Consider the following 20,000-nt stretch of genomic DNA (forward strand, 5'->3'; position numbering starts at 1 on the left):
AGAGTAACAGAAGTCATAAAAATCTGTAATAACACGAGGATATCACAGTAAAATAATTAGGTGGTAAGATTTCAGATAAAAGTAGAAGACATAAGTCGCCAAAAGCAAAACTCAGTATTATTATAATATTTTTTTTTTTTTTTTTTTTTTTTTGCTCTCTCACAGTCCTCCAATTCGACTGGGGTGGTATTTATAGTGTGGGGTTCCGGGTTGCATCCTGCCTCCTTAGGAATCCATCACTTTTCTTACTATGTGTGCCGTTTCTAGGATCACACTCTTCTGCATGAGTCCTGGAGCTACTTCAGCCTCTAGTTTTTCTAGATTCCTTTTCAAGGATCTTGGGATCGTGCCTAGTGCTCCTATGATTATGGGTACGAGTTTCCACTGGCATATCCCATATCCTTCTTATTTCTATTTTCAGATCTTGATACTTATCCATTTTTCCCTCCCTCTCTTTCTTCTTCAACTCTGGTTGTCCCATGGTATTGCGACATCAATGAGTGATACTTTCTTCTTGACTTTGGTCAATCAACGTCACGTCTGGTCTGTTTGCACGTATCACCCTATCCGTTCTGATACCATAGTCCCAGAGGATCTTGCCTGATCGTTTTCTATCACTCCCTCAGGTTGGTGCTCGTACCAACTTATTACTGCAAGGTAGCTGATGTTTCTGCACAGGCTCCAGTGGAGGGCTTTTGCCACTGAATCATGCCTCTTTTGTACTGGTTCTGTGCAAGTGCCGGGCATTCGCTTGCTATGTGGTTTATGGTTTCATTTTTCGTATTGCACTTCATACATATGGAGAGATGTTATTTCCGTCTACCGTTCTTTGAACATATCTGGTTCTTAGGGCTGATCTTGTGCCGCTGTTATCATTCCTTCAGTTTCCTTCTTTAGCTCTCCCTCTGTAGCCATTGCCACGTGTCATCGCTGGGCTAGTTCTTTAGTCTGTCTCATGTATTGTCCGTGCATTGGTTTGTTGTGCCAGTCCTCTATTCTGTCTGTCATTCTCCTGTCTCTGTATATTTGTGGGTCTTCGTCTACTTTTATTAGTCCTTCTTCCCATGCACTCTTTAGCCACTCGTCTTCATCTGGTTTTTCAGATATTGCCCCCAGTGCTCTGTTCTCGATGTTGACGCAGTCCTCTATACTTAGTAGTCCTCTCCCTCCTTCCTTTCGTGTTATGTATAGTCTGTCCGTATTTGCTCTTGGGTGTAGTGCTTTGTGTATTGTCATATGTTTCCTGGTTTTCTGATCTATGCTGCGGAGTTCTGCCTTCGTCCATTCCACTATTCCTGCGCTGTATCTGATTACCGGCACTGCCCATGTGTTTATGGCTTTATCATATTTCCGGCATTGAGTTTTGACTTGAGTATCGCCTTGAGTCTCTGCATATATTCTTTCCTAATCGTGTCCTTCATCTCTTGGTGTTTTACATCCCCTCCTTCCATTATTCCCAGGTATTTGTATCCTGTCTCATCTATGTGTTTGATGTTGCTCCATCTGGTAGCTTTATCCCTTCAGTTCTCGTTACTTTGCCTTTTTTGTATGTGGCGCCGTGGAGGAGTGGGTTTTAGGTCGTCAATGGACTTAAGTCAAGTTAAAGCAACATTGGGGCTGGTCAGTCGTTGGATGGGTGACCGCTCTCCTCGGCGTTGATTCCTTGGGAAAGATTCTCTCCCATAATTTCCTCAGTGTACTCAGCTGTAAATGAGTACCTATCCTGATGGGGTAGGGTCAGCTAAGGGTTAAATAGCAAAACTCAGCAATGATGGAAAGAAATGAAGGAATAAACGACAACGGCGTAAATGGAACCTCTGGCAACAGAGGAGCTTCGTCCGGCAACCAGGTATTCAACCCAATTGAAGGGGAAGACGGTCAGGTACTTGGAGGTCGTCATCCAGCAACTGATCACCACAACGACATTATTATTTTATTATTATTATTATTATTATTATTATTATTATTATTTTGTTATGAGTTTTACTGAATTAACTAAACCATTATACATGGTAAACTTAATTGCGTTACAATACTGTCTTTTCTCCTCCAGTTTGGTTGTTTTCTTGGCAGAAGTACAACCTATGAACACAAAAAAAAAATTTTAACGTATACTTCTGCCCTATCAACTAAAAATTTTGCTTTTTACACTTTCGATTATGCGCAAAGCTTTTAATGTTGTCTTGCTAGATAATGATTAAGCAACAGTGTAATGAAAATATTTGAAATATTCTGAATAGCGAAAACAGTAGCCATATTTAATTAGGATGCGTTCAGAGTCTAGATCAAGTATTTGTGGAGTTCCCGGGGTTCCATTCTAGGCCTGATGTGGTTTAGTATGTTTATTGATGAGTTTTCTATTGGCACCTGAGGCTGAGACTATGTTCTTCACTGATATTCGCTGATGACGAGGGACTGTCATTGGTACGTGTCCTTCACAGGGATTACGTGACAAGATTAAAAAGCTGAATTTTGACGTAGGAAGTTTCTTAGAATTAATATGCTTGATCAAAATAAATAAATTGAAAGAATTGCCACATCTATTCTTCTCACGCGAGGCAATTGAGAGTGTAAGTTTAAAATTAAATTCAAATTCAAATTCAAAAAATTTATTGGCATAAAAGGGCGTCAAAAGGAGCTGTTAGTCTTGCTAGACAGCTCACTCAAAAAAACCACTAAGTTACAACTAGTTTTAACAGATGAAACACTTTCTACATAAATAATTTCGAAACTACACAAAAGTGAATTTACACAAACCTTATAAGACTATTTCACAAGATCAAAATTGCATAATACTTAATCATAGCTATAATTTTCATAAAACAGACATTCTAGTAAGTCCTCAATTTCAGTAGAAATAGACTAAACCAAATACACCCCTGTAATAATTAATTTGAATGCTACAATAGCACTTAAAATTTACTTAAAATGTTCGAAATAACCAAAGTTTTATTTACATAAAATACATTTTATACCCCCCTTTTCACATAAAAGGAGAATTATTATTTTACTGTACAGAAAACAACTACTTCCATTTCATATCAAATTCCAAATAAGAAATTTTCTAGGGAACACGGTTTTATACAGTATTACAGCAAACACTGAACATTCTACAATAAAAACATTTTCACTGCGCAACCTCTGGTAACCGGCGAACAACTGGAATTCTTGTAGGTATACAAGAACTACTCAACTAATCAAAGTTGTAACAGCCTCTGTAAACGTAGTGTCCTTAAATTTATGACTTAATGGGGAATTTCCTGATTCATATATTGTTTTACTTTACACTCCAACAATAATCCTGGAGAGGCCTGTCAAGATATCCCGATCTAGTTTGTCAAGTCAAGGGCAGGCAGTTGCCTCACCAAATAATTACAGTGTACTACAGTTTGCCTTCAATTTCATTTTGAAGTAGCTTACCGTATTCACTGCGTGTTTATAAATCAGTATGGCTATTAACGTGTAGTTTTTTTAATTTTAAGTTACTGAAGTAAATATTAAATAGCTGCGCAATGCGCTAACAACTATAGTTTGTCCGAGATTAAAGAGTTTTTGGTTTAACAGAAGATTAAGTTTTTCTTTTGCAATTAGAGTCTTTGGGGGGGGGGGGGGGGGGGGATCTCCTGAGACTTTGTTTGCCACTATTAATTAGTTTGCTTATTTTCTAGTTTTAATTGATTCGTGGCTTGGCGTCCGATCTTGCAATTTTCTGGGTTTATTACAGCCGTATTGGCTTTCAGTGATTGGGATTGCGTTGCTGTAAAGCTTAATTAGGACACAAATGAAACATCATCTAAATCAGCCGTTCAACCTTTATTATTATTATTATTATTATTATTATTATTATTATTATTATTATCACGTCCCCCTTCAAAGAGGCGGTCCTTCCCCTTCCACGGCCCCCTTCCATCTATAAGTAAAATTCCCACCCAGATTTAAGAGAAAATGAAAAAATAACTAGAGAAGAGAAGGGCTGTTTTTATTCTTTTGGAATGAATTAGTGAGGATATTTGAAGCTGCTTCTTAGTTACCAGATCTTGAATGCTTGGTTGAATGCCAGAGAGTGCACAGCGTAAGTCCCCTTCAGCATTCAGCCTGTTCTGTATTTGGTCTTGAGAGCAACGAGCGTGAAAAATGTAGCTTACAAAGAAAGTACTACGTGGATCCGACCATACTTTGGATGCGAACGAGTCCAACCAGAGTAGTAGACTGCAGGTTGAGAATCACTGAACTAAACCAATTAGTATTATTTTTTTTTTTTTTTTTTTTTTTTTTTTTTTTTTTTGCTCTTATCACAGTCCTCCAATTCGACTGGGTGGTATTTATAGTGTGGGTTCCGGGGGGTTGCATCCTGCCTCCTTAGGAGTCCATCACTTTTCTTACTATGTGTGCCGTTTCTAGGATCACACTCTTCTGCATGAGGCCCGGAGCTACTTCAGCCTCTGATTTTTCCAGATTCCTTTTCAGGGATCTTGGGATCGTGCCTAATGCTCCTATGATTATGGGTACGATTTCCACTGGCATATCCCATATCCTTCTTATTTCTATTTTCAGATCTTGATACTTATCCATTTTCCTCTCTTTCTCTTCAACTCTGGTGTCCCATGGTATTGCGACATCAATGATGATACATTCTTCTTGACTTTGTCAATCGACGTCACATCTGGGTCTGTTTTGCACGTATCACTCTATCCGTTCTGATACCATAGTCCCAGAGGATCTTTGCCTGATCGTTTTCTATCACTCCTTCAGGTTGGTGCTCGTACCACTTATTACTGCAAGGTAGCTGATGTTTCTTGCACAGGCTCCAGTGGAGGGCTTTTGCCACTGAGTCATGCCTCTTTTTGTACTGGTTCTGTGCAAGTGCCGGGCATTCACTTGCTATGTGGTTTATGGTTTCATTTTTCGTATTGCACTTCCTCATATGGGAGAGATGTTTTTATTTCCGTCTATCATACTTTGAACATATCTGGTTCTTAGGGCCTGATCTTGTGCCGCTGTTATCGTTCCTTCAGTTTCCTTCTTTAGCTCTCCCCTCTGTAGCCATTGCCAATTGTCATCGCTGGCTAGTTCTTTAGTCTGTCTCATGTATGTCCGTGCATTGGTTTGTTGTGCCAGTCTCTGTTCTTTCTGTCTAGTCCTTCTTCCCCATGCACTCTTTAGCCACTCGTCTTCACTGGTTTTCAGATAGTTGCCCCAGTGCTCTGTTTTCGATGTTGACGCAGTCCTCTATACTTAGTAGCCTCCTCCTCCTTCCTTTCGTGTTATGTATAGTCTGTCCGTATTTGCTCTTGGGTGTAGTGCTTTGTGTATTGTCATATGTTTCATGGTTTTCTGATCTATGCTGCGGAGTTCTGCCTTCGTCCATTCCACTATTCCTGCGCTGTATCTGATTACTGCACTGCCCCATGTGTTTATGGCTTTTCTATCATATTCCGGCGTTGAGTTTTGACTTGAGTATCGCCTTGAGTCTCTGCATATATTCTTTCCTGATCGTGTCCTTCATCTCTTGGTGTTATCTCTCCTTCCATTATTCCCAGGTATTTGTATCCTGTCTCATCTCTGGGTTTGATGTTGCTCCCATCTGGTAGCTTTATCCCTTCAGTTCTCGTTACTTTGCCTTTTTGTATGTTGACTAAGGGCGCATTTTTCTATTCCAAACTCCATCCTGATGTCCCAAGATACAATCCTTACAGTCTGGATTAGGGTATCTATTCCTTGATGCTCTTACCATACAGCTTGATGTCGTCCATGAACATCAGATGGTTGATTTTGTTGCCTCTTTTCTTGAGTTGGTACCCAGCATCCATCTTCGTAGTACTTTGTCATGGGAATCATGGCTACTACGAAGAGTAGTGGGGACAGTGAGTCGCCCTGGAAGATCCCTCTCCTGATATTAACCTCTGCTAGTCTTATTCCAGAGCTTGTAAGTATTGTATTCCAGTTGCGCATTGTATTTTTGAGGAAGCTGATGGTATTTTCCTCTGCCCCATATATTTTCAGGCATTCTATTAGCCATGTGTGTGGTATCATGTCGAAGGCTTTCTTATAGTCATACCATGCCATGCTTAGGTTGGTTTTCCTTCTCCTACTGTTCTTCATTACATTTTGTCTATCAGGAGCTGGTCTTTGGGTTGGGCCCCTACACTTCCTTCTGCAGCCTTTCTGTTGGTGGGGGATGGTGTTTGTCTCCTCTAGGTAGTTGATATAGCCTTTCACTGATGATACCTGTTAGTAACTTCCACATTATTGGTAGCAGGTGTAGGCCTGTAGTTACTGGCTATATTTCCCTTACTCTTGTCTTTTTTGTACAGGGATGTTCTTCCTGTGGTCATCCATTTGGGTGCTTGGTGATTTGAGATACAATGCTGGAGTTGTTCTTGGGGGGCTATTCGTGGGTGTAGGGCCCTGAAGTTTTTGAGCCAGTATCCATGGACTTCATCGGGACTGGGGCTTTCCAGTTTGGCATTTTCTTTAGTTGGTGTTCTGTGTGATCTCTGTGCATCTTTGTTTTATTCTCCCTGTTTCTTCTTCCTTGACTTCCTGGAGCCATGTTGCATGTTTGTTGTGTGATACCGGATTGCTCCATATGTTTTCCCAGAGTCTCTTACTTGGTTCGGCTTCAGGAATTTCTGGGTGGTTGTCTTCCCCTCTTAGTTGGCTGTTATAGTCTTTTTTTTCTGGTTGGTTCCGAATAGTTTGTTCGTTGGTATCCCTTATTCCTGTTCATGTACCGTTGGATCTTGTGTGCTTTGGCCTTGGGATCCTCTTTTTGTTTTAGCAATACTTTTCTATTGTGGTTGTTTAGTCCCCTCTCTCTTATTATTGAATTTATTATTATTATTTAATTATTATTATTCTTATTATTAAGTTATTTTATTATTATTATTATTATTATTTCGTTGAAAAAGAATGGCATTCTGTATGCCGTTGAGCTTATAGTTTGTCTTCTCAACTTGAACTCCAAGTTAAGAAGCTAAATATAAGCTCAGCGAAATACAGAATGCCATTCTTTTCAACGAAGTTTGCCTCAAAGAGGGTCTCCTTCCTAGATTATTATTATTATTATTATTATTATTATTATTATTATTATTATTATTATTATTATTATTATTATTATTATTTTGATTCATGAATTAAACTACATGTGACTGATACTCAAACAGAAGTCCAGCATATGAATAAATTGGCGTGCCTCCTTGTTGGCCGCGAGTTCGATTCTCGGGCATTTCCACTCTCGACGTGGTTCGGAAGTCGCGTAAAAACACCATACAGACAAACCATGAATAAATGAACAGTATGACAAGCCGCGAGACAAAAGGTAGTGTTGGGTACGAGTGCGGAATTTAAATTGGGTATCTTCAGAAATGTAGCAGGGGTATAAGCAGATTACATTGCATAAGAATTACGCTATGTGGTGCCCACGAAACATTCTTAAAATATATCTGCAGTAATATTCAGGTCTATTTTTCGTAATGGGTCCGGAGTGCTTCTTATGGCGTTTTCTCCTTTTATTTTTATTCAAATCATGAAAATGGAGACTTTAGAATTTGGATTTTTTGTTAGCTTTCATAAACATTTTTACTTTTTTTTTTAACAAGAGTTTAGATAGACTTTTGCTTGGAAGCCAGAATTATGAATTACTAATGCCACCGTAGTTTATTATACATGATGTGAATAGGCCCTTGACATCGTGATAGCAAAGCATATTAAACGTAAATTCACTTTATCGTGGAAAGAAGAAATATTTTTTACATTGTAACAAAACAAATTTTAATACAAGACGTCGTTTTCTTAATATTTTACAAAGCTGGAAAGCTTTGTTTTAAAGTTTAGATAATAGAACGTTTTTAAATATTCCCCCATTATGACAGTAAATAAAGCTGACGTCTTATTAGTAAAATATTCTCGTCATACTCTATCTTAGTTATGTTGGTAGAACACATTAGCATTATCTTTAATATAAAGATAGTTAACTTGAAGCTTTAATATAAAGATAGCAACGCCCGAAGCACCATGAGTGCGATGACTGATAAAAAATAAAATAAGGGACAAGCAGTGACGTGGACATAGTCATAGCATTCTTCTTGAAGTTTCTCTCCTTCTCGAGACCTTTCCTCCTCCTCCTCCTCCTCCTCCTCCTCCTCCTCCTCCTCTTCCACCTCCTCCTCCTCCTCTCCTCCAAGCGGCCTCTCCTTCGTTAACCTACTTATGTGCTTGTTAAGTGTCTAGATCTCCTCCCCCCCCATCTTCATCCTTTCCTCCCTTCCTCTTCTGGATTCCAGTCTCTCCTTTTTCCAGACTAGCAATTACTACGAGGAGAAGAAATGGACGAGATTTTTCGTATGGAACAATAAATTTTTACTCTTAAGTTTTCGTAATACCAGTTCTTTATGTATGAGGCTGAGCATCTCTCTCTCTCTCTCTCTCTCTCTCTCTCTCGCTTATCTTACTGATAAGGTTGTTTACTTTTGGCTATGAAAAATTGGTGTAAAGTGTCAGTGACCCATATCGCTGCAACATCGATTTAGATGGTTCAGTCAATTATGTATAATTTACTGAAAATTAAAGGGGTTTTTTATGGATGCAATTTACTCGCAAAATTTTTCATTATATCTTATATCTTTCTCTTTTGCTCCCCTACTACAATTTGCTGAAATGATACGGATTCCTATCGATATGGTTTAAGGTATTTCAGCTGTTTTGCAACTACTAAAAATGTGTTTTTCTCACTGATGTAATATACTCTAATCAGGTTGTCATTTTGTTGTCTGATTAAACTCAGTTTGTCTTACAAAATTGCCTTTATATATTTGCATATATGCATAAATATATGTAGTTTACATGCATGCATAGACGCAAACATGTTTTTATATATAATGAAAAATGTATGTACACTAAAATAAATTAAGAATAGACATGTTTTCTTATATATGTATATATATATATATATATATATATATATATATTATATATATTATTATATATATAATATATATATGTCCGTATATACATATTAATTTCATAATTGTATTATGTGTCCGTTCTTAATTCATTTCAGTATTTAATAGCGATCGGTTCTTTCGATTACGAATCCAAATCATAAGCTATAAATCCTGGACGTAGATAAGTGATAGGACTTCAATTATTTGATAAATTCCTTATCAACACAGACCTAAGCCAACGCCATACCAAGAATTAGGACGAGAGTGTACTAAGGAACGGAATGAATCTTATCTGTCGTTCTATCTGTATATAAAAGGGTTTTGTTTTTAGCCTAGATGATTACACACTTGTAGTTATTGTATGGTATATACATACATACATATATATTATGTATATATATATATATATATATATATATATTATATATTATATATATGTGTGTGTGTGTGTGTGTGTGTGTGTGTGCGTGTGTGTGCGTGTGTGTGTGTGTGTGTGTGCTTGTGTTTGTTTGTTTTTGTGGGTTCACTGTCTTGTTTTATCTCAAGAGCAATTGCTATCTGGATAGGGAGGGTTCATAATTCTTATATATATATATATATATATATATATATATATATATATATATATATATATATATATCTAATATATACTATATATATGTGTGTGTGTATGTATTTACAGTATGCTTGTTTAAATATACACAATGTATATATATATATTATATAATATATATATATATATATATATATATACATATATATATACAGTGTATATATATATATATATATATATATAATATATATATATATATATATATATATATATATATATATATATACATATGTATGTATGAATGTATAAATATATATATATACGGAGAGAGAGAGAGTTTTAGTACTAGTAGTAGTGTCATGTTCTAGCAGTTTTATTTTACCTAGTGTTTTTTTTTTTTTTTGTACTCTGGCCAGGTAAATAATTTACTGGATGCTGTGTCAGAATTAGAATTAATTCTGACACAGTAGCCTGCACGCTATTTGCCCCATATGTTTATCTAATATGATTAGACGTTTCAATAATATGTGCTGTTGAAGCATAATTTATGTTTAAAGTGGAATGCTCAGAGTGATTAATGTTATTACTACAAAATTAATTCTTTTAGGATTAACATAACAAAAGTAACACCTGTACTGGTACTAATAAAATAATAATTATAATCATAGTAATGATTTTTTGAAATCTGGGATTTATCATTATCATACTTTAATATAACAACAATAATAATAATGATCCCAAATTAAAAAAAATATTAAAGTAATTCCTGTTTATTATCAATCAGCTGTAATAATAATAATAATAATAATAATAATAATAATAATAATAATAATAATAATAAAGTAATAAAAGGTTTTGAACGAACTTTCGATCAGGAAAGTTTTGTTTACAACCCGATGACGTCATCGTTCTTGACCTACATAGAAGATAGGCCTTCGTAGTAGGCCTTCCATTTTCGCTTTCGCTGCCCTCATAGCACTTACACCTATGCGTGCTTTTACAGACAGAGAGACATACTGTATCTGTATATGAATTATACATATATGCATGTATGTATATATACTATATATGATATTTTTCAGGTTGAGTTTCGTAACACATAAATAGCATTATATTGTATTGGAAAGATATGAAATGCATGCACCCTTAGATTCTTAAGGAATTTGATTGTAAGTTAACTAGTAATATTATTAGTCATTTAATTTCTTCTCTCCGTTTCCATTTTATAGCAGATTTGTATGACGTGAGTAACAGCCTCATTACACGCCTCAAAGATCATAAACAGAACCACACACAAGTCTGGTAGGCCTCTTCATTATCCTAGAGAGAGAGAGAGAGAGAGAGAGAGAGAGAGAGAGAGAGAGAGAGAGAGGTGAGAGAGGAGAGAGAGAGAAGGTTACTCAACATGTCTCTCTCTTTCTCTGCTTGACCTAAATTTCCTAGAGGATTGTGACCCTTCAAAAAAAAAAAAAAAAAAAAAAAAGGTAGTCCTTTCGAACTTTTTGGCTGTAAATGAAAGCCCACTAAACTGAAAGCCCTAAAATGAATGCCATAAAGCGAAACCGCAGTATTTGAATAGGGCTTAGGAGAGGAGACGCGTGAAGCGTTCAGGGAAGGAAAAAAAGGGCTCAATAAAAAGGGAAAATCGTGCATAGGATGTAAATAACTGAGGAGGAAACATTGACGTTTGAAAAAGGGAGACGTAATTCAGAGGCGAGAGATGCTTCATTCGCTATGCTTAAACGACAGGTAAACGGCAGGTAAGGTAATTAGCGGTAATGATTATATCGAGGCTCTTTACGAGAGAAAACAGAGAAGAAGCATTACGGTAATCGTTTAACACAAGCATGTTTATGTCTTATTTTCGTACATGCTTAAGGTAAGATCAATCACAAACAATATTATAAAAATCAGTTACGCGTGAAAAATTTTACTGTTGGTGTGGCTTTGCTTGCTTGTGCTTAAATGTGTTGAGGTATTAGTTGCAAATATGATGAACGTTTACTATTATTATTATTCAGAAGATAAACTCTATTCATATGGAACAATCCCACCCAAGGGGCCATAAACTTGAAATTCGAGCATCCAAAGAATTTGTCGTTCATTAGGAAGTTCATTTGTGGGAGCTGTATTTGGAAGTGTGAATGTAATTCTCAACCCAGACTGTCGAATGTAGTACTTTCTCTGTCTGTATTTGATTAATAATTTTTAGCTGCGTCGTTCGATAAGGCAAATTTGTCGTCACTCTAGATAAAAATTCTTCCAGGATTACAGTTTTTTCGTCAGAAAATAAATCATTAGATAAACGAATGAGTAGATTGTGCATAAATAAGAAAATAAATTAGCCAAATGATATTCGGAATGATAGAATTAACATTGCATCACATAGGTCAGTGTAAAGGAACATCCGAAATTAGCTGGGAGACATATTGTTAAAGTTCGATCAGTGTGCAGTACTGAAAGAAAGACAGAAACAATGAAAGAAAGAAAGTAAGGCTGCTTTCTCTAAACATGGCGTTTAACCTTGTCATCACGCAAAGTGGAGGACTCCATTAGGACAGAGGGGGGAGCTTGGTTTTTGAGGTAACGAGTCCGTCTCCTTCTCTTCATAATAACGAAAGAAGTGAACTTAATAGGATAGTACAGCTAACATTGAATCACTTTCTTCTTCCATTTACTTCTAGGAAGTGGAATTTTCTAGCTTCCCAGGTGATATATTAATCTTCTAATACCTCTCCTGTTCCATCTTTTCTTTCATAAAAAGTAAAATAGGTTGTGGTATTGATTGTGATTGTGTACATAAAAAACGGCTTATAAATTTGTGTAGTAAACGTTTTTTGTATCTTTTTTGCTTAAGGAAATATGACTAAGCTCTAGTGAGTAGGGTGGTTTATAGCATTACTTTAATGTAAAATAAGACTTGGATAGGGAATTAACAGAGAGAGAGAGAGAGAGAGAGAGAGAGAGAGAGAGAGAGAGAGAGAGAGAGAGAGTAAATATTTTAAACATTCCTAAAACAATTTTTCAATATAGTCGTGCAGATGCATGTAAACTTTCCTCTATCCTTTTTTACCTGTGTGTATGTCTATATTTACTCGTGTATATATGAATGCGCACAAACATAAACACATTATATTTATTACAGATGCTTATACACGCATGACTGTATTCACAAATATTTAGCCACATATATTGTTTTGATATCGAATTATTATACCATGGGAATATTTGATAAGCTCTTTTGCATTTTGCCAGGATTCGATTTGTGGTTTGAATTAGGAACAACTGAATAGACCAGAGGTAGAAGATTTTATTTGGATCCTTGGCTAATTTCGTCCTTCGTATCCTGGATAAAAAAAAAAGGTCATAGAACAGAAAGGAAGATGGGCAGGTTTTATAAGAGTCCTAGAGAGAGAGAGAGAGAGAGAGAGAGAGAGAGAGAGAGAGAGAGAGAGAGGGTTGGGGAAACAGAAGCAGATATATACAATGACCATAGCTTACCAATAAGAGGATTGAAACTGTCACTGAACGGAGTAAATATAATATAGAAGAAATATAATGGAGTCTCTAAGCTAATGATCTATAGAAAGAACATCGAAAATCTCGAAAGGAAAAAAAGGAGAGAGTAGAGAGAGAGAGAGAGAGAGAGAGGAGAGAGAGAGAGAGAGAGATAGAGAGAGAGAGAGAGAGAGATGAGAGAGGTGGCGGGTGTTTTCACTCCGAAAGGAAAACCAAAATTCGTTATATGAGGATATGCGGTTTGACGTCGTCACTTGTTTCGTGGTTCTTGGTCGACTGAGAGAGAGAGAGAGAGAAGAGAGAGAGAGAGAGAGAGAGAGAGAAGAGAGAGAGAGAGGGTCAAGGACAGCGACTCCTTCCTTCCTTGTCCTCAATTTACATTCCTTCTCTCTCTCTCTCTCTCTCGCCTCTCTCTCTCCGGGTCTCTCTCTCATCTCTCTCTAATCCATTTTACCTTTTACCACCTATTTTTGTAGTAGTTTGTGTTCAAGATTGGTTGGTTCAGTCAAAAAACCCTCAAAAAACTCTCTCTCTCCCTCTCTCCTCCGATTCCCCTCTCTTCTTTCTCGTTCTCCCGTCGCTCCTCCCTCCGGTTTAATCTCTTCGTCTCTTTGCATTGTTTTTTGGGGGGGGTTGTTTTGGGTCATTTTAAAAAAAATTATAGAAACTTTAAGTGTCTGTTCCTGTTCCAAGTAGGAAAGATATGACGTGGAAAGTTTTTCAGTTGCCAATCGTACAATACCTCAAATGTCATTCAATAATTTTTTTTTCTTATTTATAGGAAAGAGGGTTCAATTGTATCTTTTCTATATTGCTACAAACGCGCGTGATTATACGATTTTGACCTCATTCTCTCATTATTTAGTCAACTAATAACATTATCACTTTCAAAATCTCAAAAGCAGAAATCTTTCAGAAATATAATTTACTCATTTTGATTCAGTAAGTCAACATCATCACTTATTCAAAACTAGAATACTCATAATGTATTGTTTTCGTTCTCCATTTTTGCCTTGTTTGAAACTGATATGCTGGATACCGTTAGTTTGGTGAGTTTTGGTTCTTTGCTTTAAAATCAGTGTACAGTACAGAAAAGGGTCAAGTCTTCTAAAGCCTCACCTTTCGTTTAGATTTTGACAAGAGAGCTATTTCTTCTGATGATCCAACCTCAGTGAAATACTTCGAACTTAGTATTTCCGGCGTCATTGATAGGATACTATCTGTTATAAATCCATGAAGAGAAGAAAAAGAAGGTGAAAGAGAGAGAGAGAGAGAGAGAGAGAGAGAGAGAGAGAGAGAGAGAGAGAGAGAGAGAGAGACGGCACAACCATATCGTCGTTCTATTCATTGTAGTACTATTAGTAATCCCGTCCTGTTTAAATGACTGACATTTTATCAGACGAATGAAAGAAGCCGGATATTTTTGACAATGAAATGACAAACAGAATGAAGTACACAACTTTCCATTCCCGAATTTGTTTAATTTTTTTCTTCTTATATCTCGTTGTTGTGGATATCATGAAGGAATTAGGATTGCTTTCCCCAGTAGCTTACAATTACAATCGACAGTAGTGAAAGCCAACCTTGTTGCTGTAAGCAATTGTGGGATCAGGTCAAGATTGTATTTTTCAAGACAATATTGTACCACTTTGATTTATATATTTATACATATTTATATTATACATACACACACACATATATATATACATATACATATATATATATATATATATATATATATATATATATATATATATATATGATAGTGGGTTTGCTAATCTTGACATGATCCCATTTGTGGAAGCTGATCAGACACGTTGCGAATTTCTGTTTTCTTTTCCTCCTCTCTTTGGTCGTACCTCCGTTGCTACAAATGACAAAATATTTACATTGGTTATTCTTGATTCAGCTGAAAATGGCATTTACCGTATATGTATGCATGTTTTGCATACATAGTCCAAAGATTTTGCATATAATTTTATTGACAAGTACACCCCAAGTTTAGGCAACATATTCATTCATAGAAAAATTTGAAGTTGAAGAAATTGAACATTTTTAATTTAATACATTCTAGAGATGGACATAGAAAATATATTTTCCAGATATGTTTAATACAAGTTATTTTATAACCCTAGGACTTAAAGGTGTTTGGTTTAAATTTGAATTTAACTTTATAAATTCACCAACAACATTAAGTGTGCATATTTGATTCCGCCTTGGCATAGCATTGATATCTTGAATCGGAAAAAAGTACATCATCATTTGTTACCAAGGCATAAATCAAGTACCCAGTAATAATTTTCATTTTCTTATATGTTCATCCATAAGCATACAATGTCCGCGTTTAATTGTGAAGACCGTTTTTGCTCTCAAGTAAGTCTTGTGCCAATAATTGTAGCTGAACCTATCTTAGATTATCATCTTTTTGCACTGAGGTTGAATACTGGACATTAGTTGAGCAAAATTTTAAGATCAGTCTTTTGCTGTAGCAAGATATTAGGTTCTAAATTAAACAGTGAGTCTAGGTAGGACTTACTTGGCAAACCAGGTATGTATTCTGAATACAGAATCATACCACTGACTGAATAATTTGTGAATGATGTTGTCCCTTTTATGGCATGAATTCCCATCTGCTGTACTTTAAGTAAAAACAGACTGCAGTTTTGAGGAATGAGTAAAATTTCAATTTCCAACAGATTCTTTGCGCAGCAATAATTGTAATTAAGTTCAGAACAAAGTCAGTGGGTAACGTTAAGCATAAACTGGATACTTATGAAGCTTCGGTTTTAATTTAATATATACTCCATAATTAACTCTGGTTGTGTGCATAATAGTTGATTATTCATGGAGTACAAAAAAAACCAGTGAGTATAGAAACAGATTGATAATACAAAGAAAATAATTAGTAAACTGGATGCTTATTTATGTCTCTGCATTATCTTGACATTGGACACATTATGTTAGTCTTGTGCGTAAATTATTCTTATGTCCAAGTGCACGCAGTTAATCTCTCTGGTACTTATGGGCGCCACAAGGTTGGTGTCTTGAATAAGAGAATGAATAAGGTAAATAACCAAAGCAAGTAAAGATATCAAAGCGAAAAATAACTCCAAGAAAGGCGAGGCTAAGTAACAGATTATGAGTAGCCGTCGTTGGGTAATTTAAAACTCAATTGTTGCCCCACAATAAAAAAGAACAATATGGTTATCCATATATATATATATTATATATATATATTGTATAACTGAATCATGAAAATATGGAACGTGATGAATAAATAAGAAAAGACAGCATTAACGAAGAAAAGTGAAACAATAAGGGTACCGTAGTGAGTCATTTCGACTTTTTTGTCTTTTGTTGAGGCCTGGCAGTGGTACTCCATTGTTTCACTTTTCGTCGTGGATCTTGTCTTTATTTGCATATATATATATATATATATATATATATATATATATATATATATATATATATATATGTATATATATATTTATATATATGTATATATATTTGTATATATATGTATATATATATATATATATATATATATATATATATGTATATATATTGTATATATATATATATATATATATATATATATAAATATATATATATATATATATATTATATATATATATATCATATATGTATGTTTTGTGTATTATATATATTTTTCAGGAGACGAACTAGGATCAAAACTGCCCATTCAAAAGTAGGTTGTAGTTTAAGGACCTCTCAGCTCTTAAGACACTACAGATGCAAGCATAGTTCATACATATACATAATTCATATGCCCCTTGTTTTTACGACAGTATTTTTTTTACTGCATGCGCTTTATATTTAACTAAGAAAAAATAAACATGAGACTAATAAAACCTTCATTAAATTATATTAGATATTGTCCCCAAAAAATATTTTTTAAAAACCGATTACTTTCCTTTGATTTCTCTTTTGTATTTGCGAGTAGATTCAATCCATAAAGTCCTTAAAAAATTAGATTTATCAGGCATTTTATTCTTTTACTGGAAGAGATTCCTTTGTAAATTATTTTTTGCATATGCCAACCAACTTTCTCTGACCGAGTGAATTGTTCGAAAACTATGATCGGGTGCCAAGTATGGTACGTTACTCCACGAGATGAAGAGGATGGAGGGCTTGGGAAAAGCGTATATATATATATAATATATATATATATATATATATATATATATATATATTATATATGTATATAAATATATATATATATATGTATATATATATATATATATATATATATATGTGTGTGTGTGTGTGTGTATATATATTATATATAATATATATATATATATATATATATATATATATATATATATATGTGTGTGTGTGTGTGTGTGTGTGTGTATATATATATATATATATATATATATATATATATATATATATATATATATATATAATATCTATATTTATATGTATATATGTATATGTATATATATATATATATATAATATATATATATATATATATATATATATATATATATATATATATGTAATACAAATATATATATAATATGCATATACATATACCATGATATAAAGCTTACATTCAACAGTCATTTTCGTTTCATTTAGCGTTTGAAACTCAACCGAAGTAAATAAGAAACTAAATAAAAACCGACCGAAAGGAAAATGAAATGAAAGAGATTTCAACGCAACAAAAGTAGGTTATCCTTCTACGTCGCGTTACTTATATATTCCTCGAAGCAGGGTTGCACACTTCGATCGCTGGCTGGGATAAAATTATGGGGGAATGAGGGTTGGAGGGACTGACCAAATTCCTACACGTCTCGGAGGAACAATGTCACAGCGAGTTGCAAAGCTGCGAAACTTATGTACTAATATTTGAGCGCTTATAATCGCATTTACAGATATAACGCATTTTTGTGTTTGTCTGTGAGTATACATGAATTGTGTCACATATACGTCACGCTTTTTTTTATATTCACTTATAAGTTTCGTTATGACGGGGTTGAGTATATATGATGTTGAAAATGTTTATATATACATGTATATGTAATAAAAAAAAATAAAGTATATTATAAACACACGCACAAATATATATACACATATATCATATTTTATATATACACACAATATATTCATATTTTGATTTTAATTTAACCGACAAGTGTCCGGTAATATCAAATTAACACACCTCAAAAACAACCGCAAAGGAAATTTATCTGTGAATATTAAAAAAAATTTGACGATATGTGAGACAGATTTAATATATATATATATATATATATATATATATATATATATATATATATATATAATATATATATAATTCTCTGTGTGGTGCTTTACACTGATAATCAGAGATCGTCTTTTGCTACCATCCTTCAGAATCAAAATGAAGCCAGATATTGACGTACGAAAGCGGTTGGTCTTTACCATTGTGTTGATATCTAATTAAAGCCTATAAAATCAATCAGCAGCTCAGGAAGAGATACGAACAAGTTAACGAAAGACTAAAGAAGTAAAAGCAAATCAGAGATATCCCAAAGAATTGACGAAGGAATCTGCACGATATACATCCTTACATAAATAAGACGAGGAACAAGTTTGCTTTAAAAAAGTAAAAATAAAGTAAAAAAGAAATAAAAGAAACAATAAAAACTCGAGGTATCTTTTAAAGAGACGTTACGTGAGGATAAGTAGATTACTGCGTCCTTGAATGAATAAGCTACAAGGTCACGTGGTCCGAGGAAAATAAAAAAAAAACGAATTGTAATATATGATATATATATATATATATATATATATATATATATATATATATATTATATATATATATATATATATATATCATATATATATATATATATTTTTTTTTTCTTCTTCTTCATTTTAGCAAAAGTCTGTGGGACGATTTACATATATATTTTTATAAGTAAATGCATGCGGGACGACAACCTAATGTCCTTTCATAGCCCAGGCTCGAAGAGGATAAAGGCGGAAGAAGGGTGTGGGGCCTGACCATGGATGAATATCTTGAAGGCTAACAGAAATATAAAAGGGATGGGTGACTTAGCAGATGACATGATGGACACAAACTGACACTTGTTTGGGAATTTGTAAACATTGAATCCACTATTGTTTATCTTAAGTGTAAAAAAAATATTTGTTCCTAGCAATAATACAAACTTTCGGTCTTCATTGTAGGAACTGTAAAGACCTCAGGTTTGTATTAAGATACAAATTACCTTAAAAATTTGTCTCATATTTTAATGATTTATTAAGAGAGGGACTTATATAACAAATACACATTCAAAAGAAAATTATGACTGCACAAGAGAACCAAAACAAAATTATATGGGTTTGCCTAACTTTGAGAAATAGATATATTTTTAATAACGTGTAAACGAATATTTTTTGAAAAATTACCGAAAAAATTTTCATCCGTAGCATAATCTTACCTTGAAATAGTTGGAGAATGGCGTAGGCATAAGGAGATTGTTGATTACTTTTATTGTGTGTGGCGATCATGTTCCCATGTCAGCCAGTCTGTGTTTAAGATCAATCCCTATTTTCATCATTGCCACACATCGTATCCAAGATCAAAGTCTGAAATCGGATGGCGTTATTCACCCACTTTTGTTTTTCCCAGACCAAATTCCCGGTTTCCTAGTGTGGGAGCCCCACGGTTGTCAGACACAGGTGTTGGGCTTACAAGTTGTCAAGGTGTGGATGTTTTTCAGCCATTCTTTTTTCCTTAGGCTTTTATGTGGCTCTTGCAATTTACGTTTAGCGTTTAATTCTCGATACGGTGGGAGGGTGGGTAATCAGTCAACGTAGAATTTGCAGCGAAAAGTAATGTCAGAATCTCAAAACATTATATCAAAACTATACAAAATCGACGGATGATATTTCCTTTGGCATTTAACCACGTTTTTTTTCTGATGGTCTTTCATGACCCATGCAATTTCATTCTCAATATTG

This window comes from Macrobrachium nipponense, chromosome 1 (genome assembly GCF_015104395.2).
Source record: "Macrobrachium nipponense isolate FS-2020 chromosome 1, ASM1510439v2, whole genome shotgun sequence".
NCBI lineage: Eukaryota > Metazoa > Arthropoda > Malacostraca > Decapoda > Palaemonidae > Macrobrachium > Macrobrachium nipponense.